This window comes from Pseudorca crassidens, chromosome 15 (assembly GCF_039906515.1).
Source record: "Pseudorca crassidens isolate mPseCra1 chromosome 15, mPseCra1.hap1, whole genome shotgun sequence".
NCBI lineage: Eukaryota > Metazoa > Chordata > Mammalia > Artiodactyla > Delphinidae > Pseudorca > Pseudorca crassidens.
In genome coordinates this window covers 47,680,315-47,696,279 of record NC_090310.1, presented here as the reverse complement: position 1 = coordinate 47,696,279, position 15,965 = coordinate 47,680,315, and the positions used below count along the sequence as shown (strand labels likewise).

At 39.0% G+C, this 15,965-nt stretch overlaps 1 protein-coding gene across 1 annotated transcript in view; it reads right to left on the bottom strand.

Moving 5' to 3' along the window:
- The window catches only part of SEL1L2 (SEL1L2 adaptor subunit of SYVN1 ubiquitin ligase), a 118,717-nt gene extending 102,869 nt beyond the window's left edge, over positions 1-15,848 (bottom strand). The window contains exon 1 of the mRNA XM_067707455.1: positions 15,637-15,848. The gene's annotated coding sequence lies outside the window, so the exon portion shown is untranslated. The remainder of the gene's footprint in view (positions 1-15,636) is intronic.
- Between the last annotated feature and the right edge of the window lie 117 nt (positions 15,849-15,965).

The following is a 15,965-nucleotide window of genomic DNA, read 5'->3' as shown; positions in this document are numbered from 1 at the left end:
GGTGCTCTGTGTTTACTTCTCTGCATTCCAGCAATTCTGTAGATTTTTTTGTTGGTAGTCCTTTACTAACTTCTCAACTCTTTGATAAATTTAAGACTTTCGTATATTTTTGTGTCATATGTTTTTAGTGGGAGGGTTGGTCCAAATAACCTAGTCACCTAGGCTTTTGTTACCAGAAATCAAAGTGCTGACTTTTCCTTTGTATCTGGTGGTAGTGCCATGTAGTGATGAGGGGAGTAGGGGTCAGAACTGCTAGGCTGCTCCTAATGTTGTTTTCAACCAACCCTTTCTTTTTGCCCTGGGGCTCCTTCCCTTTTTCCTGAACCCACTTGTACATTTTTTTCTAGCCATATTCTCTTTTGTACATTTTTGGGCAAAAGTTTCTTCTTTCAATCCATTTCTATCTCTTGTCTTTTAGGTATTCCTAATTCCTTTTTCATCAAAGGCACTTGTTTTTCAGAGCTGATGAGTTGGGGTTTTTTTGTTTTTAACTCTTCTATGAGGGAAGCTGCAGGGTGTACATTACAGTACTTTTTCCAATTTGGGAATATTTCTTCAATCCCATGTAACCTTGGCTCCAAGTCTGTGGGGCAGGCTTAAAGAAGACTTAAAAGAAACCAGTTTTTCTTGCCTACCATATCTCATTGGCAATAAACTATATAAATAAAATTAGATGGCTACTGTAAAAAAATTGCAGATGGCAGTAAAATTACAAAATCAACAAAAAACTGAGAAAACGCCACTGTTGGAGTTTATATAATCAGCACACTGCCGAAACAACTGGTTGAAAAGTAAATAATGCAAATCAATCACCTAGCTGTTTGTTCTATACAGAAACAAACATATGTATACTACATTTTAAAATATTTGGAAGATTGATTGCATTTTTATTTTTCATCTAGCTGTTTGGTAGTATGTAGAAATAGCCTGAGGCAAGTAAATATGATAATAAGGCAAATACCCTCAGAAGTCTACTTTGAAGAATACAGACTTAGCATAACAAACAGGTGATAGGGAGTAAAAAACAAAAAACAAAGCTTGGTTCCTATTAGAGGATTCAGGTTTTACTAAACTCTATATTTCAGAGTTTTGAAAATGTGTAAATTTAGAATGATAAAAATACTTACATGACTTACTCCACAGGTTTTGGGAATGTATTTTACAAATTTCAAAGTATTACACAGATGTTAGTTATTCTATTTTACAAGTGCCAACTGAGCATCTATTATATGCCAAGTTCTGCAATGTGCTATAGGAAATACTAAAGGTAAGTAAAACACAATTTCTGCATTCAGGTAGTTGATAATATAGTGAGAAGGGTTAAAAACTAACTCAGTTGTGAAACTGTGATGCATAAGAAAGTAAAGGCACAATGTGCTATGAGGAAGGGCTTGGGAAAGCTTTTTTTGGAGGAGTAGAACTTGAAATGGACTTTAAAAGATTAGTAGGATGTTATGCTGTGGATCTATGGTGGTGATGGGGAAGAAGATGGAATGACAGTCCATTCCTGCAAACCGTCCGTCTGTAGAACAGACGGAGAAAGATGTGGAAGTGAGAGAGTTAGGTATACTGAGTAGCTCATAGTTTGAATTGGTTGAAATAAAGGAAGTTCAGATCTAACTGCATAGGATTTTGACTGCTGGACAAGATGTCGGAACTTTATTCTGTATAAAGTAGGTGCTTGAAACAGGGAAAATCATGATGGAATCTGGGGTTTAGGAATATTATTTCCCACAGTACTGTACTGTGAATAAGAGAGGGGAAAGTTAGAAGTGCAGTAATATAAATAAAAAATACAAAAATAAGACTATAAATTGAGATGGTGAAAATGTATAGATGGGAGAAGCACTGTGGAACTGACAGGATTTGGTGAAGGAATAAAGGAATGAATAATCATAAAGGATTAGGAGATTTTGGCTCCAGAACTGGCCTTGCAAAATAACCCTTGGGAATTAATTTCACCACTCTGGGCGCCACTCCTATCATCTGTAAAAACATTGAATTAGATGATAATTAGTGCATTATTAACTGTATGATCATATAATTTGCAGGTTTTACACTTGAGAACCAAGGGAGCTGGGAGGGATGTTGATGTCATTAAGAAGAGAAGAAACATAGGAGGGGAACTTTTTTTTTTTTGGCTGCGCTCTGAGGCATGCAGGATCTTAGTTCCCCGACTAGGGATCGAACCTGTGCCCCCTGCAGTGGAAGCCCAGAGTCTTAACCACTGGACCACCAGGGAAGTCCAAGAGGAACTAACTCTGAGAAGAAATGTTGAATTTAAGATGTTCGCAGACCATACATTGTTCATGACCATCATGCAGCTGATACGTAGGCCTGGAGATTCAGAGGAAGGTCTAGGGTGTAAATACACAGGTAAATGAAGCTGTGGGGCTTGGGAGAGAGCACCAGAAGCATAGAATATGAAGAGCAAGAGAGCTAAGCACTGAACTTTGGGCATAGCATTTAAAGGGAGGGTTGAGGAAAACAAGCCAGTGAAAGAGCCTAAGAAGATTCTACAGAGGTAGAGGGGAAAGAATATAGTGTCAAATGCTGCTGAGAGGTTAAGTAGTAAGAACAGTAAGAGCCACTGGATTGGTAATCATTGGCTATTGGTGTTCTTTGAGAAAGCAGTCTCAATAGATGGGGAGTAGATCTTAGAATCAGTTAGGAGCAAGTAGAGGGCTATTACTGGCAGAGAGAATTCTTGGAGTAGTTATGTGATAAGAGAGACATGAGAGTCTTTGCATGGAGAAAATGGAGTAGAAGTGGATTATGAGTCTCTGCATGGACAAAATCAAGTAGAATTGGGAAGAGTGATTTCTGGTATGACAAAAGGACATGGCAGAAGAGGTTAGTTCCTCAAAGCTAACTGAGCAACCAGAAATAAAGCTGATGCAAGGGCATTCATGGGTTCAGCAGGGGCGTCTATTCTCCCAGAGATCTCCAGGTTGAGGGCTGCCCTCTCCCCACTGAGTGCTGTCCTACTGGATGGTTCCAAAGAGTAACAGTAATTGGTTAATATAGAAACCTTTCAGGTGACTCTAGGATATGAATACAAGGAAAAGCTTTACATATTTTGGGACAATTCACAAAGGAGAAATGAGCTTCCTTACTGATCCCTAACATAACACAGAAATCAAACTTCTCTCTAGTAGTCAATGGTCCCACCGTGACACACCTGCTCCCTCCTGCTTCTCTGCAAGGAAAGATGCTCCAGATACTGACAATTTATTCTTTCCCTGTTTAGAGGCATAATATAAAGAACTGAGGGACTTCCCTGGTGGTGCCGTGGTTAAGAATCTGCCTGCCAATGCAGGGCACATGGGTTTGATCCCTGGTCCGGGAAGATCCCACATGCTGCGGAGCAACAAAGCCCGTGCACCACAACTATTGAGCCTATGCTCTAGAGCCCGTGTGCCACAACTACTGAAGCTTGCGTGGTTAGAGCCCGTGTTCCGCAACAAGAGAAGCCACCGCAATGAGAAGCCCGCGCACCACAACGAGAAGCCCGCGCACCGCAACGAAGAGTAGCCCCTGCTTGCCGCAACTAGAGAAAGCCCCCACGCAACAACGAAGACCCAATGCAGCCAAAAAATAGATAAATAAAATTAACTGAAAAAGAAAGAGCTACTCTATTAAAAAACAAACAAAACTGAAAGGAAGCTAAGGTAATTTAAAATTCTTGGATTTCAAAAGTTATTCAAAATAGAACTGGTAATGGAAGTACATTTCTGAAGCAGTAAGACATTGCCTGCTCGTACTGCTTAGGCCCAGAATCAACTGCAACATGTCTAGGACTTGGCCTTTATGTGGTTCTCTCTGGACCCTCCAGGAATATAGATGTGATTGCTAGGCAATTGTTTTCTGACCACCGATTAGTGTGAGATCGATGAGCTACTTGCCTTTTTCAACTGAGGAAGAGGGTTGCTGGGTGGCTGACTATCAGGGGACAGAGTTGTTATGAACTTTCTATTTTAGCTTGTACTTGAATTTTACTTTATTTTTTTCTAATTGCAGAATTTGTATGACAGTGAGAAATTACTCCTGAAAAGAGAGACAGGATAGAGAAACCTTGAATCCTGGACAATCTAGAGCTGGAACTTCTGACAATGTCTTTTTTCTGCCTCAGTTATATACCTTATACTACCTTAAATCAGCATCTGGACGGATAGGGTGGATACAGAAAAAACACACTATTAGTTTTATTTCCATTTTGTAAGCTACACTTTGGGATAGATTGCTCATTCTTTCCATAAGCATCAACTACTTTTTTCCTGAGGATTTACTAAAAGGGAAAAATGTTGGTAACTATTTTAGAACTTTCCTGAGGTGAATGCAGAGTCAGGGAAAATCACATAGTTATGGCATCATCCCTCTTTCAATATTTTTACAGAGGTGAAATCAAAGTATATTGAGCATCAAGCAAAAAATGCATAAAAAGGCAACATGCAAGCTTGCAAGGTACATGTGAGTGAAAAAGGACAGACCTGTTTTGCCTTGAGAAGTAGGGGTAGAGAGGTAGGCAGAGAAAAAATAGAGTGGGGTTAAGGGCTGATTTTATGTATGAACCTTAGGTGTGTTAGCACTAGCTTGTAAAGCAAATGTCTTCTCCCCCACTAACTACTTCCTTGGGTCTCTGTACACCTGCAATCAGTAAATGATCTGTTGAAAACGCATCTGACCCTGGCACCGTGTCATAATCCAGGAAGAGCTCTGTACTCATCATTACTGTCTCTACTTTCTCTCCTCCTGTTCACTCCCACCAACTGAAATCAAATTTTGTCCCTGCTTCTCTAATAAAACTGTCTTGGCAATGTGGATTCTCCAGCTATTAAATCCAATGGTCACTTGTTGGCTCTTACCTCTTTCCCCTACTCTCTCCGGCATTTGGCACTATTGGCTGTTCCCATCTTCATGGCACGCTCCCACTCTGGACTCTTATGACACTATTCTCTTTAGTCTTGTTTTCCATCTACTCCTCAGTCCCCACTGCTATCGCTATAGTTTAAGTCCTCATAGTTCCTTGTTTGGGCCATTCAATAGTCTGCTACTGTTTACATTGTCACTAGAGTTGTACAGCTAGAATCCATCCACCTCTCAACTGCCAAAGTCATTTTTAAAAAGCATAAGTCTATTCATGTTCTTCAATGAGTAAACCCTTAAATGACTCCCCATTGCTCACAGGATCAAGCCCAAACTTCAAAGCCTATCACACAGTCTTTGCCTACCTCTCCCCCCATCAATTGCCGTGTTCCATCTTATATCCCAAACCATAGCAAACTGACATACTTATTTATAGACCATGCTCTTTTATTCCTCTGTGTCTTTGTTCCCTTTACCTGGTCTGAAATGTTCTCGTTCTCTTTTGCCTGCTTAGTGAACACTCACTAATCTTTCAAGATTCAGTTTATGTCCTTTCCTTTATGAAGCCCTCTGACTGCTCTGCACACTGGTAGAATTGGCCTCCCCGATTTGTGCCCTACAGTATCTTATAAATGCCTCTATTTTAATACCTACAACACTTTACAATTTATTCCCTGTTTACTTGTTTTTTTGTTCTAGACTCTAAGCTACTCAAGGACAAGGACTGTGTCTTAGATATTCTTCCCATACTCCTGGCATGTAACTTTTATTAAATATTTTTTTTCTCCCTATAAGTCAATGGCTTTTAGGATATTCAGAGATTTGTGCAACCATCACCTTAATTTTAGAACATTTTCATTACCCCAAAAGTAATCTCTTAGCCATAATCTCCTCAAATCCCCTACACCTCCCAGCTCTAGGTAACTAGCAAACTACTTTCTGTCTCTGTGGACTTGCCTATTCTGGACATTTCATCTGTATGAAATCACACAATATGTGGCCTTTTATGTCTAGTTTCTTTTGCTTAGCATAATATTTTCAATGATCATCCATATTGTACCTCATTTATTTTTTTGCTGAATAATATTCCATTGCATGGATATAACAAAGTATATTTATTATTCATCAGCTGGTGAACATTAGTTTTTTCCCACTTTTTGGCTACTATGAATAATGCTGCCATTTGTGTACAAGTTTTTGCATGGGAATGTTTTCAGTTCCCTTGGATACATACCTAGGGTGTAATTTCTGGATCATATGGTAATTCTATGTTTAATCTTTTGAGGAACTTCAAGGCTGCTTTCCAAAGCATCGTACCATTTAAAAAATTGAGGTGAAGTTCATAATATATAAGTAACCATTTTAAAGTGTACAATTAAGTGACTGTTAGTGCATTCACAACCACCATCTCTTTTTAGTTTCAGAATTTTTTCTTGGGTCTTCCTTGGTGATGCAGTGGTTAAGAATCCACCTGCCAATGCAGGGGAACATGAGTTGGATCCCTGGTCCGGGAAGATCCCACGTGCCGTGGAGCAACTACTGCAAGCCACAACTACTGAGCCCAAGTGCCACAACTACTGAAGCCCATGTGAACCTAGAACCCGTGCTCTGCAACAAGAGAAGTCACAGCAATGAGAAGCCCGTGCACGGCAACGAAGAGTAGCCTTCGCTCACCACAACTAGAGAAAGTCCGCACGCAGCAATGAAGACCCAACGCAGCCAAAAAAAAAAAAATAAAAAACAAACAAAAAAGCCCTTTTTCTTTAACCCAGAAATTCACTCTATATTCATTAAATAACTCCCCATTATCTCTTCTCCCATCCACTGGCAACCACTAAACTGTTTTCTGTCTCTATGGATTTGCCTCTTCTGGATATTTCACATATATTTCATATAATAAAAATCATATAATATGTGGCCTTTTGTATCTGGCTTCTTTCACATATCATAACGTTTTTGAGGTTTATCCAACTTGTAGTATGTTCCAGTACTTCATTCCTTTTCATGGTTGAATTCCATAGTATGTATACACCACAATTTGTTTATCGACTCATCCATTATTTAGGTTGTTTCCACCTTTTAAATATAATAAATAATGTTTTTATAAACATTTGTATACAAATTTTCAGTGTGGACATATGCTTTCATTTCTCTTGGGTGTGTTCCTAGTAGTGGAATTGATGGGTCATATGGTAATTCTAAATTTAACTTTTTGAGGAACTGCCAAACTGTTTTCCACAGTGGCAGTACCATTTTACATTCCTACTAGCAATGTGTGAACGTTCTTATTTCTCTGCATCATTGTCAAATCTTGCTATTTTCCTTTTTTGTTTTTTATTATAGGCATCCTAATAGATATGATGTAATATATCATTGTGGTTTTGATTTGCATTTTCTTAATGACCAATGATGTTGAATGCGTTTTCATGCATTTGATGGACATTTGTATAGCTTCTATGGAAGAGCATCTATGCAATTCCTTTGCCCATTTAAAAATTGGGTTTTTTGTCATTTTTTTGATGAGTTCTAAGAGTTATTAATATATCCTGAATATTAAACCTTTATTGAATGTATGATTTGCAAACATTTTCTCCCATTCTGTGGGGTGTCTTTTCAGTTTCTTGATGATGTCCTTTGAAGCATAAAAGTGCTTAATTTTGATGACATCCAGTTTGGGTTTTTTTTGCTTGTGCTTTTGGTGGCATATCTAAGAAATCATCACCTAATATAGGGTCACAAAGATTTATGTATATGTTTTCTTCTAAGAGTTTTAAAGATTTAGCTATTATATTTAGGTCTTTGACACATTTTGAATTAGTTTCTATATACAGTGTGCAGTAGGTGTCCAACTAGTATGAGATAGGTGGCTTTCCAGATGCCCTCACCATATGTTGAAGAATTATTATTCCCCTTCCCCATTAACTCAATGTTTTGGCATCTTTGCCAAAAATCTATTGACAATAAATGTGAGGATTTATTTCTGAACTTTCAATGACATTTCATTGATCTATATGTCTGTCTTCATGCCAGTACCACATTGTCTTAATTACTGTAGTTCTGTAGTAAGTTTGGAAATTGAGAAGTGTGAGTCCTCTAACTTTATCCTTTTTTTTCAAGAAGAACATTCATTTCCATATTAATTTTCAGATTGTTTTATTAATTTCTGCAAAGAAGTAAGCTGGGATTTTGATAGGATTATATTGAATCTGTAGATCGAACTGGAGACTACTACCATCTTAACAATATTAAATTTCCCAATCCATGAACATGGGAAGTATTTTAATTTATTGAAGTTTTCTTTAATTTCTTTTAACAATTTTTGCAGTTTCAGAGTATGAGCTCTGCACTTTTTTGTTAAATTTATTTCTAAGCACTTTATCTATTTCGATGCTATTGTAAATGAAATTGTTAATTTCATTTTTGGTTTGTTTACTGTGATGGTATAGAAATAGAATCAATTTTTGTCTATTAGTCTTTTATCCTGCAACCCTGCTGAACTCATTTATCAGTTCTCATAGTTTTTTACTGGATACCTTAGGATTTTCTGTGTATAAGATCATGTCTTTGGTAAATACAGATAGGTTTACTTCTCCCTTCCCAATCTTTATTTCTTTTTCTTATCTAATTGCCTTGGCTAGAACCTCCAGTACAATGTTGAATAGGAATGGCAAGAGTAGACAACCTTGTCTTGTTCCTGATCTTAGGCGGACCATATGGGGAAAGCATTCAGTCTTTCACCATTAAATACATTAGGTGCCAGTTTTTTGAGGATGCACTTTATTAGGTTGACAAGTTCCCTTCTATTCCTAGTTTGTTGAGTGTTTCTACACAAAAGGGAAGTTGACTTGTCAAGTGCTCTTCCTGCATCAGTTGAGATGACCATGTGGTCTTTGTCATTTGATCTATTGATGTGGTGTGTTACATTAACTAACTTTCAGATGTTATACCAACCTTGCATTCCTGGGTTAAATGCAAATAAATATTCCTTAAATTGAATCCATGATGAGCAAAGTATCTGAGGATTGGGTAAAAATTAACTCGCTAAACGGCCAGAGAAACAAGACTGGAAAATAATTTCCATTTTAAGATAGTAATTAGTTAGGAATCATGGAAACTTTGAAAGTAGAATTGATATTGTGGAAAGATTATAAGAGACTATAAGAATATAAATTAAAGCACTTTACCACTCTTTGAGTTCTATACTTTTCATTTAAAGTTCTAGAGATAGATCTTCATGATATTCTAGATTTAACAAAACTTAACCTGTCTCAAATATCCTTACTCTATAAAAATTACTGTAAGCCTTTTCTCATAGATTTGCTCAATCTCTCCCAGTCCACTCCTTCTCTCTCTCCTTCTCTCTCTCTCTCTCTCTCTCTCTCTCTCTCACTCACACACACACACACACACACACACACACACACACACACATCCTTCCCACGTATTGTCCTAAATAAGAGTATCATTACTATTTATCTTAATTGAATATTTTAAAGTAGTTATCCAAAAGTAGTGTTAATTAGGAATATAGTGAAGTTACATATGATTTTCTAATCAGCTTCCACCTTTAGTGCTAAAACCGCTCATAGAGAACCATAAGGACAGAAAAACTTACTTTTAATTGTGACCCCAAGAATTATCAATATCTCTATTAGCAGGGACAAGGGCTTCATTTTCTCCTAAGCAGCTCCTTCTTACTGTAACACAGGCAGAACTAGGTGGCTGGTCCACAAGCTTCCTCTTTTTAGGTCTGTAGGGGTCAGGACTTGGTTGCTAAGCAACAATTTCTTTACTCTTGGGCCAATGAGCTGCCAGGCCAGGAAGTTCCTTTCAACGGGGAATGAAGGCAGCTGATGGACAGAGCAGGCTGTGGGGAAGGAACCATATCTAGTTTCTTACTTCTCCGGTGAGAGATAAGTGGTAGTCTTGAAACAGGTGGGAGTTGCTCTCTGAATTCTGTTCAGAGTTGCTGGAAATTCTTATTTTTATGGTACCTCCAGAGATGCAAGCTGCAATTATGTGAAAACACAATTAACTAACCTGACATCATCCTTTAATCTAAGATCTCAAGGCTATGGTGGACAGGAAATATATGGACCAAGTCTGCTATGGTCCCCATCTTGGTGAAAATGTTTATACTCTGTTCAGGTAAGGAACTGCTGACATTTTACTAGGACCAAGACAAACAAATCCCAGTCATCAATTACATTTTTGAAAGAGAAAAACAAATACCATATGCTAACACATATATATGGAATCTAAAAAAAAAAATGGTTCTGATAAACCTAGGGGCAGGACAGGAATAAAGATGCAGGCATAGAGAATGGACTTGAGGACAAGGGGAGGGGGAAGGGTAAGCTGGGAAAAAATGAGAGCATAGCATTGACATATATACACTACCCAGTGTAAAATAGATAGCTAGTGAGAAGCGCATAGCACAGGGAGATCGGCTCCGTGCTTTGTGACCACCTAGAGGGGTGGGATAGGGAGGGTGGGAGGGAGGGGCCTCAACAGGGAGGGGATATGGGGATATATGCATACATATAGCTGATTCACTTTGTTATACAAGGGAAATTAACACAACATTGTAAAGCAATTATACTCCAATAAAGATGTTAAAAAAAGGGTGTTTCATTAAACTTTCATTAAAAGGTGTTTAAAAATGCCTTCTTTACTCTCTTAAAATATATGGGCATTTTATGAATGAATACCCTTAAGGCTAGGACCAGAAATCAAAATGAATATTAGGTAAAGTATAGCAATATTAACAATACCCAAAGAATGGAGTTAGTAGAGAAATCATACCTAAAATATATCCAACTTTTACAGTGTGTTCAGGTAATTACTTCAGAAACAGATGTATTTATTGCCTTGAATTTTTAGGTTTACTCCCTGTATTCTCATTGCTGTTGTGACAAATTACTACAAATTTAGTGGGTTAAAAATAACAGAAAAAAAAAACAGAAATGTATTGTCTTACAGTTCTGGAGGTCAGAAGTCCAAAAGGATTCTTACAGGACTAAAATTAAGAGCAGACCTAATTGGTTCTGGGGGCTCCAGGGGAGAATCCATTCCTTGCCTAGAATCATCCAGATTTTAGTGGTTGCCCACATTTCTCAATTTGTGGCTACATCACTCTAATATGTGCACAATCATCATTTGCCTTCTCCCCTTCTGTGGTTTAATCTCCTTCTGTCTCCCTCTTAGGACACTTGCGATTACATTTAGGCACCACCAAAATACAAGATAATCTCCTGATCTCAAAATCCTCATATTGGCAAAGTTCCTTTTGCCAAATAAAGTAACATTCATAGGTTCTAGAGATTAGGTCCTGGAGATCTTTGGGACCATTATTCAGTCTACCAGTGTCCCTAATATCTTTTCCTCTCACCAAGAGACTTCAAAATAGAACTGGCCCAACTGCTGTACTTTAAAAAAGTATCTAAATAAAATTTATTTAAACTCTTAATATCATCCACTAAACATTCTTCAAACAACCTTTTTTTCCAGTCCCCATTTGGATCCAGAATTATCAGCATCTTCCAGCAGATGATTTTGCTTCCTATTTTCATGGAAACTGAGGCCATTTGACCTATCTTACCTCGACTTCCTTCCTTTTTATTAAAAAAACATTTTTGAATCTCCATCTGTTCTTTTTTTCCTAATTCATCCCGAAAGATGAAATGCACTTCCTATATTCTAAATCCAAACTTCTCTCACTTTTGATTCTTTCCACATTTACTTTCTCTGGTACTTCACTCTATCTAACATTTGTTCTTTTCTCTTCTAACTTTTTCTCTCTCTCTCTTTTTGTTTCAATCTTTTTGTACCAATCTTCTTCTTAATTTAAAAACTCTTCATTCCACCTCTCCTAGAAAAATTTTCCCTTGACTCTCGTATCCTTGCTACTGCTATCTTTTCTACTTATCCCTTAGCCTCTAAACATCTTGAAAGAATACTCCTTAATCACTGCTTCTGGCTTGTTGCGTCTCACTTATTCTTCAACTACTTGTTTTTATTTTCACTAATTTACATAGACTATAAATCCAATTATCTTTTCTCAGTTCTTATCCTACTTGATTTCTGTGAGACATCTGACATTTCTGACCATAAACATCTTCTTGAAAACATATTATTGGTTTCTCTGAAAATTGAATTGCAGTTACTTTTTTACACTTTTGAACACAACTTCTCATTCTTCTTCTACCACTCCCTGCCTCATTCATTTACATGTTGAAAATCTGCTATATGCTAAAGATGAAAGGTAATACTCTTTGAGGTGTTCATTAATTTTATTTGTTAGTTCCTCTCTTGGTCTTCACATTAAATTAGGGGCTCACATTTTGGTGTCATGTGCTCCTCCTTAGTTTTGCCAGCATTTCTCTATGGATGCTCACTTAACTGTCAGTTATTCAATACATTTTTATTATGTGCCAAGTATTGTGCATTTTCTGTGGATGGTGAGCAACAAGATATATTTCCCGTCCTCAGAGAGTTTATAAGTCTAGAGTGAAAGGCAAATATTAATGAAATAATCACAAAAATAAATGTATAATTACAAACTATAAAAAGTGCTTTATAGGAAAATGAATGAGTACTGAGGACACAGAAGAGGAAGCTGTACGTAGAGGTCAGGTGGGATCAGAATCAGGAAGGGCTTTGCCAGGGAGTGAATTTTGCCAGCTAAACTCTGAAGAATGAGAATGGGTTAACTAAGCAAAACATGTCCTAGGTATAGTGATAAACATGTGAAAAGGCCATGTGGTGAGAATAAGACATGTTCAAGGAACTGAAAAGCTCTAAGGGCTGCTATGGTTGGAATCAGAGATGGGTGGTGGGGGTGGAGCATGGTAAAGCAGAATTGGTAGGTGATGGTCACTCCTAAATGATTCAGTTTTTATAAGACTGTGTTAGTCATCTTGGGCTGCCATAACAAAATACCACACACTGGGCGGCTTAAACAACAGAAGTTAGTTTTCTCACAGTTCTGGATGCTGGAAGTCCATGATCAGGGTACAGCATGGTCTGCTTCTTGTGAAGGCTCTCTTCCTGGTTTGCAGAAGGCTGCCTTCTCACTGGGTCTTTACATGATGGGGGACAGTGGAGTTAGAATGCAGGAGTCAGAGGGAAGGGGAGAGAGAGAGAGTGTGAACTCTTCTCCTTTTTATAAGGCCACAGTCCTACTGGATTAGGGCCCCACCCTTATGACCTCAGTTAACCATAATTACCTCCTAAAGACCCTATATCTAGATATAAGCACATTGTGGGCTATATGAATTTTGGGGGAACTCAGTTCAATCCATGGTAAAGTCCACCACAAAGTCACTGAATGATTTACAACAGTAAATTGACCTGATCACACTTGACAAGATAACTCTAGATTCAGGGCAGAGGGGTAAGAAAACTTTCCTGCAGTTAATAAATGTGGGAGTCATTGATGTAACTCAGGGTTTTCCAACCTCAACGGTATTGGCATTCTTTATTGCAGGGGACTGTCCTGTGCATGGTAGGATGCTTAGCAGAATCCTTGGTTTACATTCACTCAATGCCAGTAGCATTTTTCCCTCAGGTGTGACAACCAAAAATGTCTCCAGACGTTGCCAATGTCCCCAAGGGAGGCAGAATTGCCCCTGGTTGAGAATTATAGTTATAACTGAAGCCATGAATATGGATGAAATTATTCAAAGAATGAACTCCAAAATGTAATGGCTGAAAAGTAAGATGGGCTAACAAAGGAGGCTATAAAGAAATGACCAGACAGGAGGAAACTCAAAAGGCTGACAAAATTAAAGGAAAAGAATGCTGTCAGGAGGAATAAGAGGTTAATACTATTAAATGCTGCTGAGAGATCTTGTGAGAGAAAGATTGAAAAATGTCCATTAAATATCACATGAAGGCCATTGATTACCTTAGTAACAGCCGTTTAAGTTTATTTATAGGATAGAACCCAGATTAGAGTGGACTGAAGAGCAGAAAGTGGGATACAAGAAAATTGACACAACATTTTGGAAAGGAGGAAGTTACTTTGGAAAGTAACTTCCCTTAGCAGTAGGAGTGTGGGGTCACGGGAGGCATTTGTATTTATTTTTATTTTATTTATTTTAACATGTGAGAAACCTGAGAAAGTTTAAAAGTTGATGGATGGTCCCAGTTCTTTGAGTCAACATGAGATAAAGGATAATCAGTAGTGCAGTTCTTTTAAGAAAGCACAGGTGGCAGATTTCCCTGGTGGTGCAGTGGTTAAGAATCTGCCTGCCAATTCAGAGGACAGGGGTTTGAGCCCTGGTCTGGGAAGATCCCACATACTGCAAGCCCAGTGCACCACATCTACTGAGCCTGCGCTCTAGAGCCCGCGAGCCACAACTACTGAAGCCCGCACGCCAAGCGCCTGTGCTCCGCAACAAGAGAAGCAACCGTAATGAGAAGCTTGCGCACCGCAACAAAGAGTAGCCCCCGCTCGCCGCAACTAGAGAAAGCCCACGCACAGCAACAAAGACCCAACGCAGCCAAAAATAATAAATAAATAAATAAACATTTAAAAAAAGAAAGAAAGCACAGGTGGAAGAACTGGCTCTGGGTTGGGGTGGAAACAGCTTCTCTGTTGTAACGGAAGAGAAGGTGCCCAGTATAATGCACTTTCCTGCACACATTGCATTTTGCATTTCTAACTGAGGACTCAATATCTTTCCCATTAAATCTGAAACTGCTCCTGTATTGCCAAATATTATTAATATTGCTATTTTCCTCAACTATACCGTGAAACCCTAGATTCTTTGTCTTTCTTATTCTCTTCCCCAAGTCTATTTCATTACCAAGTTTTATTGATACTACCTTGGTAATGTGCCTTAGAGTCCCGCTTTTATTTCCACTGCCAACAAATGAGTGCATATTTTCATTATTAGCTCAAATGTCACTTCCTTCTTGAAGCTTTCCCTATTTCTCTCAAACAAATTTTTATGTACTTCACAGCATTAAAAGAAAAACAGAAGCAGAAACAATGTCAAAATTAACAAAATTATCTTACTGTTATTAATCATCCTCATGAGAGTGTCCTGTTACTCAAAATATTTCATTCTTTACAATTCTTAAGGGCCCCCCCTTCCTTCCTCTTATTATTAAAAACCTGTTCCAAATAATTATTTGCTCTTACACACCTGGCTTAAGTACAACACAGATAACACAGCACCCCAATTGTCAAATAAATGTGGATTCACCACATCCACCAAATCAGCCTTGTGTGATATTTAGAAACACCATAAATTTGGGGATGGGGTTACCAAACTTCCTCTAAATTCTAGGTCACCCTACTCCTATGGTGGACTCGAACGGAGCCGGGTTTTCAGATCACCTGCAGACTAGCATTGCCCAGATTCAACCGAGCCCTTTAGACTAGCGCCTTAACTGAAGCAATTGGTGGGGGAATAAAACCGATAAGATGACGGGCTCTGGTTAACACACACTTGAACTTGCTTTGATGTGACTTCTTTCCGTTTCCAGTATAAGGTTCTGGTTGCCCACTACTCCCCGGTTCTTAAACCCTTGAGTAGTTCAGTTTACTTTTGTTCTTTCCAGACTTCACCGGAGTCGAGTGAAATACATAATTTTTACTACAAGGTCAAGGAGCTGATTGTATATGGTCTGGAACCATTTCCTAATCCTTTCACTTCTTTCGGTTATATTTGCCCACCAAGAGGAAAGCTTCAGATTATCCGGTAAAATCCGTCCAGACGGGGCGGTGACAGTGAAAGTATACAATTCTTGTTGACTTACATCTCCTCCCACTTCCACTTCTTCCAGGCCCTGAGGCAGCTTTTCCCTGTCAGCGCGCAATCACCTGGCGCACCTGGCCCTTCCAGTAGGCCACGCCCTCGGGTTTTCCCAGCGCCGCGAAGCCGCAAGGAAGCGCCCAGCGCCTCACGGTGCTCCCGCGGGGCCGCCCCACGCCCCGCCCCAGTCGTGAGCCACCTCCAGCCCCCTCGAGCCTTGGCTCCGCCCCCTTCAGCTCCCCAACGTCCTCGGCGTCGGGCCCGAGCCTGCGCCTGCGCGTGCGCCTTGGGGCCGAAGTCGGGGCGCGCGGCAGCTGGAACGCGGGGAGCGGC